The sequence below is a fragment of the Carassius carassius genome, chromosome 22 (assembly GCF_963082965.1).
Source record: "Carassius carassius chromosome 22, fCarCar2.1, whole genome shotgun sequence".
NCBI classification, from domain to species: Eukaryota; Metazoa; Chordata; class Actinopteri; order Cypriniformes; family Cyprinidae; genus Carassius; species Carassius carassius.
In genome coordinates, this window is record NC_081776.1 from 18,111,512 (window position 1) to 18,127,626 (window position 16,115).

The following is a 16,115-nucleotide window of genomic DNA, read 5'->3' on the forward strand; positions in this document are numbered from 1 at the left end:
GATAAGCGATTATGATTTGCTAAGTCATGTGTTTCATGGTAGCCAATCAGAGCCAGTGTTTTTACACACATGCCAGCACACGCGCCAGTGGCGACACACACACACACACACACACACACACACACGCAACAGCTAAACAGTAGTGGTGGGCGATACTGCAAAATTTGGTATCGATCCGATACCAAATACATATAGGGGCAGTATTGCCGATACCGATACCAATACGATCCTTTTTATTAAAAAAAAAAAAAAAACTTTTGTGTAGGGGAGAGCAGTAGGTCTATGTCATTATTTCTGAGGTGAATGAATGACCAATTTTTTAGGCAATAATTTGTATTAATGTATTGAAGTACACAAAATTATTAGTTATTAGGCACTGTAGAATGAATTCTTTACAGCCTTTTACATTTACATTTACATTTATTCATTTAGCAGACTCTTTTATCCACAAAAAAAAATCTCTCCCTTTTTTCTGGTTTTAAAAGCAAATGAAATAAAGTGCACACAATTATTACTGAAAAACAAACAAAGAACAAATATACCTGTGCAATTACATTCCCCTGAGCCTCCCTTCTGGACTTCAATGTGCTATCAGCTTCGCTCACTCTGTTTGCTGCTCCTCGGCGCGTTGTGTCAGTGAGTCACGTGACGACACAACAACGAATCACAGCAGAGCAGCAGGAGGGGGAGGAGTAGCAAAGTGGGCCAGGATTTGAAAGTAGTGTTTGGTCATTGTAGAGGTAGAAGGCACGAGCAAAGTATAATGAACGTAGATGAGAGATATTTAAATTAAAATATCAATTCAATTACAATTGTATCGATCCTATACCAATACCAGTGTTGGCATCGATACTATCGATATTTAGATTGATCCGCCCACCCCTACTAAACAGAGATTCGCAGTAGAGATGGCGAGTCAGGAGCAATCCTATGAAAAGTTGGCATTTTCAAGGTGGAGATATAAGCACTACTTCAAATTTGTTGTGGTCAAAGGCAAGAACGTGCATGAAATGTTTACATTATGTCCAGGGCCGAAGACTTTGTCGACATCCGTTGTAAGCAACTCTAATTTAATGAAGCATCTCACAATGACACTCGCATCTACAAAGCTAGTGGCCAAAAACACTTTTCTTACAAAGATAATACTTGGAGTGCAGGATAAAACTCTTGCTGTCTGTTGATGTGCAATAAATATCGAAAGTTATGTACGGAACACCTGTCTTTTTTACTCATTTCAACTGACTTGTTAAAACTGCTCAAAAAATACAAATTCTTTGACATATAGCAACTTTTTTTTTAAACAGTAACGCAAATAGTTACTTTCCCTGGTAACGAGTTACTTTTATTATAGAGTAATTCAGTTACTAACTCAGTTACTTTTTGGAACAAGTAGTGAGTAACTATAACTAATTACTTTTTTAAAGTAACGTTCCCAACAGTGCTCCTCACACAAACAGCTTCTGTGTTAACTCTCAGTGCAGACACAGTGAAGACACAAGCTCAACAAGTCTGAAATATTACATGCAAAACATACTTTTAACAATTACCACTTCAACAGCTTCAAAATAATTATGCTAGTCTTTACTACACAATGCCGTTTCTTTTAGGAAACTAACGTACATTCAGTTTAACCGCGAAAAATAAGATAACAAATTAACATGAGTGTAACCGTAACCATAACCGTCTATTAACACCTCAAAAAGTGCAGATAATGTAAAATCTTATGTAAATATGACATAAGACATTCACGGACGTTATATTAAAAGTACCTCTTCCGTTCAGTAACGTTAAATGAGGCCGTTAAGACCTCCGTGTCAGAGGCGAAAACCGCATCCGCATTTTTATATATATATATATATATATATATATATATATATATATATATATATATATATATATATATATATAACGTTAAGCTCCTTTGTTTCCGCCTTTCATAAAACCTTCCACCTTTCATACAACCGGGTAAACAATAAATGATAACTTTACATTTTGAATCTTTACTTACCATAATGTCTTTCACTCGCTTCTCACTTCTTTCCACTGAGAAAATGGCGGCTGCTCGCACTGGAGACGTACGATCTTAACGTGACGTGCGTGCTCTCCTTCACGTCCGCGTTTCCAACCCAGCCCCGCTGGGTTAAAATCGAGACCAATTTTCAACCCAAACTTGGGTTAAAACAACCCAAAGTCCTACCCAATGGTCTCAACCCAGCATTTCGGTTGAAAAAACAACCCAGCGTTTTTTAGAGTGTATAGCACTTATTATAAACTGTTGTGTTTTACCGTTTTCTTATCCATTCAGCTGATCTCCAGGTCTGACGGTAGAACTTTAGCTGTAGCTTAGCAGAGATCATTGAATCTGATTAGACCATTAGCATATCACTTAAAAATGACCAAATAGTTTCGATATTTTTCCTATTTAAAATGCGACTCTTCTGTAGTTTCATTGTTTACAGTCGTGGCCAAAAGTTTTGAGAATTACATAAATGTTTTTAGATCTTTGTTTCAGTTGTTTCTGTAATGTACTGAAATATAATTACAAGCACTTCATACGTTTCAAAGGCTTTTATCGACAATTACATGACATTTATGCAAAGAGTCAGTTTTTGCAGTGTTGGCCCTTCTTTTTCAGGACCTCTGCAATTCGACTGGGCATGCTCTCAATCAACTTCTGGGCCAAATCCTGACGGATAGCAACCCATTCTTTCATAATCACTTCTTGGAGTTTGTCAGAATTAGTGGGTTTTTGTTTGTCCACCCGCCTCTTGAGGATTGACCACAAGTTCTCAATGGGATTAAGATCTGGGGAGTTTCAAGGCCATGGACCCAAAATTTCAACATTCTGGTCCCCGAGCCACTTAATTATCACTTTTGCCTTATGGCACGGTGCTCCATCGTGCTGGAAAATGCATTGTTCTTCACCAAACTGTTGCTGGATTGTTGGAAGAAGTTGCTGTTGGAGGGTGTTTTGGTACCATTCTTTATTCATGGCTGTGTTTTTGGGCAGAATTGTGAGTGAGCCCACTCCCTTGGATGAGAAGCAACCCCACACATGAATGGTGTCAGGATGCTTTACTGTTGGCATGACACAGGACTGATGGTAGCGCTCACCTTTTCTTCTCCGGACAAGCCTTTTTCCAGATGCCCCAAACAATCGGAAAGGGGCTTCATCGGAGAATATGACTTTGCCCCAGTCCTCAGCAGTCCATTCACTATACTTTCTGCAGAAGATCAATCTGTCCCTGATGTTTTTTTTTTTGGAGAGAAGTGGCTTCTTTGCTGCCCTTCTTGACACCAGGCCATCTTCCAAAAGTCTTCGCCCTAACTGTGCGTGCAGATGCGCTCACACCTGCCTGCTGCCATTCCTGAGCAAGCTCTGCACTGGTGGCACTCCGATCCCGCAGCTGAATCCTCTTTAGGAGACAATCCTGGCGCTTGCTGGACTTTCTTGGACGCCCTGAAGCCTTCTTTACAAGAATTAAACCTCTTTCCTTGAAGTTCTTGATGATCCTATAAATTGTTGATTTAGGTGCAATCTAAGTAGCCACAATATCCTTGCCTGTGAAGCCATTTTTATGCAATGCAATGATGGCTGCACGCGTTTCTTTGCAGGTCACCATGGTTAACAATGGAAGAACAAATAAGGCTGACAAATGCCCAAATCCCCTCTAAAACGTCCCAGGTTACGTATGTAACCATGGTTCCCCGAAGGGAACGAGACGCTGCGTCCGAAAATGCTACGGGAACGCCCTTCAGTGTGACCAGCTCTGAATAATATGTGAAATCAGTCTCATGAATAGGCGTGACGTCACAGGCAGGTGATGTAGTGACCAGGAATCTATAAAAGCACGTGAGGTGGAACGAGCGTCAGCTTCTAGGAATGAAGCGAACTCTGGCAGGGATGCTGGAAGTATGGCTTTGAGACGCAGCGTCTCGTTCCCTTCTGGGAAGCATGGTTACATACGTAACCTGGGACGTTCCCCTTCAGGAACTCGAGCTGCGTCCGAAAACGCTACAGGAACGAGAATGCCCACGCCGCCAGACTTGCAAGTCCCTGCCTAGTGTGTATACAAGGAGCACAGCTAAGGCAAGAAAAAAAGAGCCGTGAGTGGCTTGCAGATCTAAACCACAAAATCTGATGAATGTGAGGGGCGTGGAGCGTCTAGCTGCGTTGCAGATGTCCTGTATAGACACACATGACAAGAAGGCCTTAGAGGCTGACCTACTTCGGTTCAAGTGAGCCTTGACCCCCAATGGTGAGGGGAGATCATAGGACTCAAGGTTTTAGGATAGCATCCTGATCAACCACTTAGAATAAGCTTCTTCTGGCCGGAGGCCTCAGTGCACCGCAAAGGAAATATGTAAACAGAGGGTGTCTGCCCACTGAATGGCCACCAAGAGGGGTGTGGTAGGCTGTAATGGCCGCCACGTAGACCCTCAGGGTGGAGTGGGTCAACCCTGCAGAGAAAAGGGCCTGCAGGAACTCCAGAACTGTCCCAACTGGCCAAATAACTGGGTCGAGCTGGCAGTCTTCGTATCAGGAGGTGAAAGGTTTCCACCTCAAGGTGTACAGTTTCCTCATGGAGGGAGTTATGGATTGGAGGATGATCTCAGCAACCTCGGTTGAGAGCCCAAAAGCTACGAGATGTGCCCCCTCAGGGGCCACTCCCATGACTTCCATAGCTCCTGGGAGCAGAGCGGTCGGGGAAAAGGTGTACAGACAAAGCCTCGGCCAAGTCTGCACCATGGCATCCAGCCCCAGTGGAGCCGGATGAGTCAGAGAAAACCAAAGGGGACAGTGCGATGTCATCTGAGTCGCAAACAGATCCACCTGACTAAATATTCTACAAATCTGCTTCACCACCTCCGGGTGAAGCTTCCATTCCCCGGGCCTAGGCCCCTGCCTCAACAGGATTTCTGCTCTCATAATCAGATGCCCAGGAATGTGAACTGCTCACAGCAAGAGGAGTTTGCCCTGGGACCACACAAAGATCTGGTACACTAGTTTGTACAAAGCACAAACCCCTTGGTGGTTGATATAAGAGACCACTGCTGTGTTGTCGGTGCACACCAACACATTGTGACCTCTTAGGTCTGGGAGAAAGTAAAGTAGTGCTCAAAGCACGGCCAGCATCTTCAGGCAGTTGATATGCTATATCAGATGGCGGCCACTCCACAGACCATGGGCAGGGTGGCCACTCATGACCGCACCCCAGCTGGTGAGGGACGCCTCCGTCGCTAGCATACGCGGCGACAAGGAGCTCCAAGCACCAGGCCCTGAGACAAGAACCAAGATCTCCTCCACATGTCTAATGCACATAGGACCTCCGTGTGACCTTGAGCATGTTTCCCCTCAGGGAGAACCCCTGGTCTTGAGCCACCACTGTAGGGGTCTCATGTACAGCAGGCCAAGAGGTATCACGTTGGACGCAGCTGCCATCAGACCCAGCAGTCTAGAACTGTTTGACAGTGAGTGACTGGCCTTCTCTTACTCTCGTGACTGCAGTGAGGACCGACTCGATCTGAACAGGAGACATCTGTGCCTGCACCATGGTCAAATCCCACACCATGCCCAGATAAGGGGTTCTCTATACTGGAGAAAACACACCTTTCTTGGCATTAAGTCTTAACCCCAGGTCTTCTGGCGAGAACGACATCTCGATGCCGAACCGCCATCCAGTCTGATTGAGCTAATATCAACCAATCATTGCACCATGTGCTTAAATCATGAAAGTGTGGGGTGAGAATGCAAGGCCAAAGGAAGAATCTGTATTAGTAGGCTTTTGCCCCCAAAAACCAACTTCAGGAACTTCCTATGATGGGGAAGGATGGAGATTGCATCTTTCTAGATCTATTGTGACATCAGTCCTCAGACTTCATTGTCTGCTTTTAGTGCAAGTGTGCTGAACTTCAGTCCCCTGACTGAGCGGTTCAGAAGACGCAGATCTAAAATAGTATGCAACCCTTTATCCTTCCTTGGAACGGTGAAGTACTGGCTGTATGACCCGGACACCATTATGCGAGGAGGGACCATCTCGATGGCCTCCGTCCTCAGAGGGTGTCTACTTCTGTTCTATTACCAGAGCCTGCTTGTTGGGGGTCCACCAGGGTGGAAAAAGACCCGTTGAATTGAGGCAGAAAAGAACCGAACTGGATTCTGTGGCTTCTCACTACAGTGTGCAGGACCCATTGAGACATGTTTGGCAGTAGTTTCCAGTCTGCTAAATAGTCTATTAAGGGAACCAGTCTCTCAAGACTGACCTCTGGTGTAAGAGCTGCTGGCTCGGTGCCCTGAAGCGGCGAACCAACAGGGGGGAGCTGAACTAGCTGCTTTAGAGACCTCTGTGGTGGTCACGAGCCTCTAAGCACCGCTACGTTTCCGGGCAGTAACAGAGAAGCACTCGTCAGAGACTGCTGCGCCCTGAAACACAGGCAGGGTTGGCAGATCGATCTCCTGAGGGCACTGAGGAGAGACGGGCACCGTTTAATGCGGTGTACCCCGCTCTTCCCCAGAGGGGCCTGCCCTCCGAGGTCCTGAGCCACAGCATCAGAACTTTCAAAGCTGAAGTCTCCTAATAAAAACAACGGCCCTCAGACCCACGTCGTCTGCTAGGAAGACTTGATTGACCAGAGCCTGCTCGGGGCAGGACCCAATGAAGCACACTTGGCAGGTTGCAGGTTCAGAACTGCTTAAAGCCTTCGGCCCTCGGAGCGCCACTCTGACTCTAGACTCTGCGGAGCACAAGAAGTGATACCCCCAGAAAGAGGAGCTGGAACACGATAGGTGGGACTGCTCCGCCCAGCAGCCCCTGCTGACCGCCTCAACCTCCTCAGAGGAAGAGAGGTAAACACATGCTCTTATTTAAATTCTATATCCCATGAGCTCCTGTATTTCTGACTTTTCAAAGTGAGATAAATGTCATTATATTCCTCAGAATGAAATGCCATCAAACAATCAGACGAGTAAACACGGTCTGGCTTGTGATACAATTCATATCGAAGTGATATATATAACTTCTCATAGACAGATAAATACTGAATTTAATTCCTCAGAATTAAATGCAGGTAAACAATCAGACGAGTAAACACGGTCTGGCTTGTGATACAATTCATATCGAATTGATATATCTAACATCTCATAGTCAGATAAGTACTGAATTTAATTCCTCAGAATTAAATGCAGATAAACAATCAGACGAGTAAACACGGTCTGGCTTGTGATACAATTCATATCGAAGTGATATATATAACTTCTCATATTCAGATTAATACTGAATTTAATTCCTCAGAATTAAATGCAGATAAACAACCAGACGAGTAAACACGGTCTGGTGAAATTCACATCAAAACAGAAAATGATTTAATACACGCGTTGTCTCGACAGCGCGCGAGCTGCTAACAATGATAATTTCCTCGGAGATAAATAGCTGAAGCAGCGAGTTCAAGTTAGAGGTAGAAACCGCCTTCATCTAGCGCGGGCTTCTGAGCCTCGAAAATGAGCTTTAGATCTAGGGAATGCGGGTGGAGATAGGAAGAACCGTCTCCAACCCGTCCGTCAGATCTCGTGCAAACCCCACAAACTTAGTCCCGCCTGCCTCAGCAACAGCAGGACCGGAATCGCAAGATTACCCTTATGAAAATTAACCATGGTTTTACTACAAATAAAACCAAAAAAACATGGTTACTATAGTTAAACCATGGTAGCCACAAATTAACCATGTTTTTGCTAAATTAACCATAGTTTAACCATGGTATTTGTAGTAAATCTGTGGTTATACAAATGGTAGTCAACACGCCAAAAAGAGAGCAGAGAAGCATAATCAGCCCCCTTATTTTTCTCCGAGAGCCGACTGCGCGAGTTATGCTCCTCATTAATGCTGCTCGTTATAATATTTAGTTGCTTGTGTAACTGACGTTTATGCAACTGATGCTTGTGCAACTGATGTTTATGCAACTGATGTTTGTGCAACTGCGAGCTCATCAACGCCCTCCATGTCAATCTCCTCAGAGAAAGACAGGAGGAGCGCCAAAGCGAAACCCGCGAGCACAGCCACCGCTCCGCCTCGGCAAAAAGCAGGACTGGCATCACGAGAAACGCTAGTGCAGACTCCCTCTTTAAAGAGAGCCTTCTGAGAGTGAAATAAAAAGTAACCAATGGTCGCATCGCGGGCCGTCAACTCCCTCGAGAGCTGATTCTGGGTGCTTCACTCTCAAGCAGACATCACACTGCGTGTGTCTCTACCCCAATTTATTATCAAGGCCAGGGAAAACACACAATCTGAACGCTGCCTGCTTTAGCCCAAAACCTCTCTTGACTGAGGTTTGATATAAGGGAGCTTATAGTGGACAAACAACACTAAATAAGACTCACAAAACAAATAGCGACTGACACACACACACACAAACACACACACACAGAGCTTCGCTGAATGACAAAAAGCTGACGCTCGTTCAACCTCACATGCTTTTATAGCTTCCTGGTCGCTATGTCACCCACCTGTGACGTCACGCCCATTCATGAGACTGATTTCACATATTATTCAGAGCTGGTCACACTGAAGGGCGTTCCCGTAGCGTTTTCGTACTCGGCTTGAGTTCCTGAAGGGGAACTATCAGACCAGATTGACCTGATTAGAGGAAATTAGCTTGATGGTCCAGGTTCATTCAACAGGGATATCAGTGGTCAGTGTTATTCTTTGCAGCAGGTCTCCAGTAACCCAAATTATATTCTCACTACATAGCATATTTTTTTGAGGCCTGAACCTTCCTCTCTGGACTGTTACCTCTGTGTTTACGCACAAGGAAAGTGTCTCAAAACTGAAAAAGAAAAACATGTTCCTAGTACAGTATATTTTGATGTTCCTTGATCAACATTCCTTTCAAGAAAACATAGCTGCCTTTACTGGATTTCACATGTTAACCTTACTGTAACTGGAAGGAAATGAAAGGATGAAATGAAAGGAATGTTCAGTACAACTTAAGACACTTATTCGGGTAATTATCATAAACTAAGATGTTTTGAAACAAAACAAAAATGAAGACCAAACTGGTTTAGTCTAGTGTTTTTAGAAGAGATTATAGATACCGAACATAATATTTGGACACAGATGGCTGATAGGAAATGCCAATTTAATAAATTATGTTTAAGTGCCATCGTAGGATATACATTTCATACCATTTAACATTACAATGAGTATAAAGTTAGACTGAGGCCAAAATTTGTGAAAGTTTTGCTTTTTGTATTTAAAGGAACACTCCACTATTTTTGAAAATAGGCTCATTTATAGCACTTATTATAAACTGTTGTGTTTTACCATTTTCTTATCCATTCAGCTGATCTCCAGGTCTGGTGGTAGAACTTTAGCTGTAGCTTAGCAGAGATCATTGAATCTGATTAGACCATTAGCATCTCGCTTAAAAATGACCAAATAGTTTCGATATTTTTCCTATTTTAAATTCGACTCTTCTGAGGTTACATCTTGTACCAAGACTGACGGAAAATTAAAAGTTGTGATTTTTTTAGGCAGATAAGACTAGGAGCTGTACTCTCATTCTGCCGTAAGAATCAAGGAACTTTGCTGCCATACCATGGGTGCAGCAGGCGCAATGATATTATACAGTGCCTAAAAATAGGCTACCATTGGAATTTAGCTGGGGACAAATGAGAGTATAGTGTTAATAATTACTAAAACATAAAATCTATAAAAAATAAATGCATATATGTCCACAAATAGAAGAACCCTAATCTGTAACTATCAAAGCCATTGCTGAATTTTTTTTTCAGGATTTGTTTTGATGAATAAGTAAAAAAATAAAAAATTACAATATTTAAAGTCTCTTACTATCACATTTTATCAATTTAACACATTTATTTATTTAAAAATAAATAAAGAAAACATTTTTACTTACCCCAAACTTTTGAACGGTACTGTATAATGTTACAAAAAAAAATGCTGTTCTTAAAACAACAACAACAACAAAAAACTTATCACAGGTTCCAAAAGAATAATAAATAAATAAATAAATAAATAAATAAGCAGCACAACTGTTTTTAACATTATTAATAAATCATCATATTAGAATGATTTCTAAAGGATCATGTGACACTGAAGACTGGAGTAATGGCTGAAATAAAAATTCCGCTTTTCATTACAGTAATAAATTATATTTTAAACTGTATTAAAATGGAAGACTGATATTTTAAATTGCAAAAATAATTCACAATATTGCAGTTTTTTTCTGTATTTTTGATTAATGATATGCAGCGTTTGTGAGCATAAGGAACTTCTGTATAAAGTAAAACATAAAAAATCTTGCTGATCCCAAACTTTTGAATGGCAGTTCTTGGCATATATTTTCTTTTCTTGCAATCAACAATTTTTATTTGAATATCCATGGCTGATATTTGAGATCTATAACTAGTTGTAATGGAAATCTCGAAGCATTTGGTCAGAGGTCTGACACATGAACATAAAGGCTTATGGAGAATGATGTGTTTATTTCAGACCGTTATGAAATACAGTAATGGTTTGAACCTCTGATCTTGTTGAAGAACTGCAAACTGCACAGTCTGAACACTTGCTGTTTATTAAGGGAGACAGCCTGGATGTTGTCTTTAAGAGACGGCAAGTGGGTGGGTGTGAACTGCCGGGAATGTCACGTTTTCTCTGTGCTTTTTACACAGGGATTCCTAACATGTGACAAGCAACATCTCACCCTTGCTTTCACTTCCAGCTTTGCTGTCTCTCACTCTGGCACCCCTGCCTCTAGCTCCGAGGGGCTGCATCTGTCTGTATTCTGTCAGCAGATGAAATAGATGACGGTTGCACAGAGAGATCTATTATCTTCCTACTCTCTCTTGTCCTGTTATTTACACTCTGACTGGAGTTCACGCTGCACTTTTGATGCCACCAATGAACTTCAGGGTTAGATACCTTTAGCAGTTTCACTCTCTTTCATCTATCGGCAGTTTATTTGGTGAAGCTGAAGACACGTCCCTCAAGGGCAAATTCACTAAAGGGTTGCGCTTTCTTGGTATGCTGTATTTCAACCTAAATACTGCCTTATTACTGTAACTGACTGCAATCCAGTTGCGCTAGAAGCTAATTGCCCTGTGAATATCTCATTCATTAATAACTGTAAGTAAACACCTGTTATACTCCTTTAAATATATATGGGCCACAGAAAAAAAGGGGTTTTCAAGCAACAAAACAATAAAATTTTCATACATTAGTATTTTAATAAGTACAGGTCAGAATAATTGTTATTTTATTTTTACATGAAAAAAAAAAAAATATATATATATATATTTATACACACACATACACACACACACACACACACATATATATATATATATATATATATATATATATATATTAGTGGTGGGCCGTTATAGGCGTTAACGTGAGACTCTTATCGGGCGATAAAAAAAAAATATCGCCGTTAATCTATTCTCAAAGTTGGGTTGGGTTGGGAGCTGGGTCTGATGACTTTCACCTTGATATTTTATATAACCGACTGGCTGAGGCCAGCCTAAAAAGATGCTCAGGACAGTTGACGGGCCACTGCTGTGCATTGTCACGAAAGCTTATCTTTTTCGCGTGTTTTTAAGATTTACCGCTTGTCGATTTAAACATTAAAGCATCCAAACACAAGACACGGAAAAGCTGAACAGAGTAGCTGGTTACTCGCGCCCTGTGTTCGGTGCGCATGAGAGAGATCGAGAGCTGCTTATCACGGACATCGACACTGAACCGAGCTCTCTTCTGCGAAGTTCTCCTCGAAGTCCTTCCTGCACCTGAACGAACAAATACAAATCGTAGTTTGAACAAACAAAAAGATGTGAAAGTGCCCAATTCAGTACTCTCGGTGTTCTGGTGTTCAGGGCTCACACAGAGAAAGGCATCTCAAAACACTTGAACATCGAATTTGCTTATTTTTGCTCTTGTGCCGACAAATACATACAAAATATTTCAAAATATCCAAATTGGAAATTATGCTCGAAAAAACTGTCAGTTATTTCTTAAGTGAAAGTAAACAGTTGAGGAAAAAAATGGGATGTGTATTATATTGGATGCGTTCATCGTCTCTTAAAGTGACCGCGCCTAATTTAGCTGCTAGCTGCTGTAATGTTAATCCAAGAAAATGAAAATCACTCACTGCTCTTGACTGAATTACTTTGTAGTTTTAACAGTCAAACCAAAAATTATTCAGACACCAGATATAATGTTTTATATATATAGCAAAACTGTAATAATGTGAGAAATGTTGAAGGTGTCTGAATAAATGTAGGCTTGATTGTATATTTCATTTTTACATTGAAGACTATCCAGTGCTATTTTACATTTAATTATTTGGTTTCTGTACCTTGACACCTACAAACTTGAAAAAAACTTAAACAATGTGTAAATAGCACAAATAAATAAAAATAAACAAACATACAAATTAAACAATTTCAAACAGGGCCCACTGGTACAACCTTCACCGAGTCCCCGCTGACCCCAGCTACGGCCCTGCTCATGCCTGTTTCACACATACTCCGTCTGCAGTGCGCATGCAGTCCGTGTGAGTTACGTATGTGGTGCAGCACGGACTCGATGTGCTTTCACACAGGACGCGTTTGCAGTTCGGTACGTAAACGATCACTGCACTGCTGCAGACGCAACGCTCCTGGAACGCAACTGGAATCCGTTAACATGGGTGTGTAAAAAAACTATGCAACGCATACGCACTGCAGACGGAGTATGTGTCAAACAGGCGTAAGGTTGTTTGCACCTTGTGCAATGTGGAATTAGTTTACAGCTTTTTCAAGCACTTTGTGATGCATTATGGAAACAGGAGATGAGCCCCTTTTCTAATGCACCATCTAGCTTGATAAACCCCTTCTCAAAGAGTTACTGTTTGTCAATTTTATTTGGGTAACACACACATTCTGAATGCCTTAGGCAGAATTCGAATGTGCCATTTTAATCTAGATTAATTTCAAGATCAGAGTGAGATTAATCTAGACTAAAAAAATAATCTATGCCCACCAGTAATATATATATATATATATATATATATATATATATATATATATATATATATATTGTGGCGGGAGGAGCACAAGACAGACACAGTGGGCGTGGCGTCAGGCCGCGGAGAGGCTTTTATTAACAGAAATCAAATAAAACAGGGGATAAAAGATGGCCAAAGGGGAAGAGTGTCCAAAATAAACAGGGAATCTGGTGTCCTCGTCGTGCTGCGGGGTTCGTGTGGGTCGGGCAGTGTTCATGGAGGAAGGGTCCAGGTAAGGGGCGGAGTCCGGCGGCCACACACGCTCCCCTCTTCGGTCCGGGGCGCTGGCAGGGGATGGATGGCCCAGCATCCTGGCCCGATGGCCGTGTAAACGGGTGCGGTTCCCATCCGGATCGCGGGTCCGGCAGCTCACGTCTCTGGTGGCGCGGGAGTCCCTCAACGCACCCTTCCTTGACCCACGAGGAAACCAGTGTGCATGCACGGGGAAGAGACCGGTCTCTCGAGGAGAGGCGCGTTGACAGCGTTAAACAGCGGCGGTGGTGAGGCTCCATTTCCTTCAGGTGTGCCCCATCACACGCCGCCAGCCCTGACTCGTCCAGCGCCCCTCCTCTCACACACCCACACCAGTCGGGAGCCTGGTGAAGGCGGCGATTTAGGACGGGGTGCCGGTGACAATCAGGGAGGAGGCAGCTGACTCGCCACATTATATATATTTATATATATATATATATATTAGGGGTGTAACGGTACGTGTATTCGTACCGAACCGTTTCGGTACAGTGCTTTCGGTACGGTGAGGTGTGTACCGAATGACGGAATGCAATATTTTGTGCGCGGAATATAAGTACATTTTCGGGTTTCCAAACGAACATATTAAGTGGCGGAAGTCTCCGCGTTCAGCGCAAATCCCGCCCTGCAGCTGATTCTAAGGCCGGCGACACACTGGATGCGTGGCGTGTCCGTTTTTAATTCGGCTCCCATGTTAACAGCCTTGACCCCCAATGGTGAGGGGAGATCATAGGACTCAAGGTTTTAGGATAGCATCCTGATCAACCACTTAGCATAAGCTTCTTCTGGCCGGAGGCCTCAGTGCACCGCAAAGGAAATATGTAAACAGAGGGTGTCTGCCCACTGAATGGCCACCAAGAGGGGTGTGGTAGGCTGTAATGGCCGCCACGTAGACCCTCAGGGTGGAGTGGGTCAACCCTGCAGAGAAAAGGGCCTGCAGGAACTCCAGAACTGTCCCAACTGGCCAAATAACTGGGTCGAGCTGGCAATCTTCATATCAGGAGGTGAAAGGTTTCCACCTCAAGGTGTACAGTTTCCTCATGGAGGGAGTTATGGATTGGAGGATGATCTCAGCAACCTCGGTTGAGAGACCAAAAGCTACGAGATGTGCCCCCTCAGGGGCCACTCCCATGACTTCCATAGCTCCTGGGAGCAGAACGGTCGGGGAAAAGGTGTACAGACAAAGCCTCGGCCAAGTCTACACCATGGCATCCAGCCCCAGTGGAGCCGGATGAGTCAGAGAAAACCAAAGGGGACAGTGCGATGTCATCTGAGTCGCAAACAGATCCACCTGACTAAATATTCTAAAAATCTACTTCACCACCTCCGGGTGAAGCTTCCATTCCCCGGGCCTAGGCTCCTGCCTCAACAGGATTTCTGCTCTCATAATCAGATGCCCAGGAATGTGAACTGCTCACAGCAAGAGGAGTTTGCCCTGGGACCACACAAAGATCTGGTACACTAGTTTGTACAAAGCACAAACCCCTTGGTGGTTGATATAAGAGACCTGTGCACACCAACACATTGTGACCTCTTAGGTCTGGGAGAAAGTAAAGTAGTGCTCAAAGCACGGCCAGCATCTTCAGGCAGTTGATATGCTATATCAGATGGCGGCCACTCCACAGACCATGGGCAGGGTGGCCACTCATGACCGCACCCCAGCTGGTGAGGGACGCATCCATCGCTAGCATACGCGGCGACAAGGAGCTCCAAGCACCAGGCCCTGAGACAAGAACCAAGATCTCCTCCACATGTCTAAGGCACATAGGACCTCCGTGTGACCTTGAGCATGTGAAGCGGGTTTCCCCTCAGGGAGAACCCCTGGTCTTGAGCCACCACTGTAGGGGTCTCATGTACAGCAGGCCGAGAGGTATCACGTTGGACGCAGCTGCCATCAGACCCAGCAGTCTAGAACTGTTTGACAGTGAGTGACTGGCCTTCTCTTACTCTCGTGACTGCAGTGAGGATCGACTCGATCTGAACAGGAGACATCTGTGCCTGCACCATGGTCAAATCCCACACCATGCCCAGATAAGTGGTTCTCTATACTGGAGAAAACACACCTTTCTTGGCATTAAGTCTTAACCCCAGGTCTTCTGGCGAGAACGACATCTCGATGCCGAACCGCCATCCAGTCTGATTGAGCTAATATCAACCAATCATCGCACCATGTGCTTAAATCGTGAAAGTGTGGGGCAAAAATGCAAGGCCAAAAGGAAGAATCTGTATTAGTAGGCTTTTGCCCCCAAAAACCAACTTCAGGAACTTCCTATGATGGGGAAGGATGGAGATTGCATCTTTCTAGATCTATTGTGACATCAGTCCTCAGACTTCATTGTCTGCTTTTAGTGCAAGTGTGCTGAACTTCAGTCCCCTGACTGAGCGGTTCAGAAGATGCAGATCTAAAATAGTATGCAACCCTTTATCCTTCCTTGGAACGGTGAAGTACTGGCTGTATGACCCGGACACCATTATGCGAGGAGGGACCATCTCGATGGCCTCCATCCTCACAGGGTGTCTATTTCTTTTCTATTACCAGAGCCTGCTTGTTGGCGGCCCACCAGGGTGGAAAAAGACCCGTTGAATTGAGGCAGAGGAGAACCGAACTGGATTCTGTGGCCTCTCAGGACCCATTTGGCAGTAGTTTCCAGTCTGCTAAATAGTCTGTTAAGGGAACCAGTCTCTCAAGACTGACCTCTGGTGTAAGAGCTGCTGGCTCGGTGCCCCGAAGCGGCGAACCAACAGGGGGGAGCTGAACTAGCTGCTTTAGAGACCTCTGTGGTGGTCACAAGCCTCTAAGCACC

General features: G+C 43.9%; 1 protein-coding gene across 1 annotated transcript in view; it reads left to right on the top strand.

The window, feature by feature from the left end:
- LOC132099089 (copine-8-like) overlaps positions 1–16,115 on the top strand; it is a 230,629-nt gene that overhangs the window by 10,986 nt on the left and 203,528 nt on the right. The window lies entirely within an intron of this gene.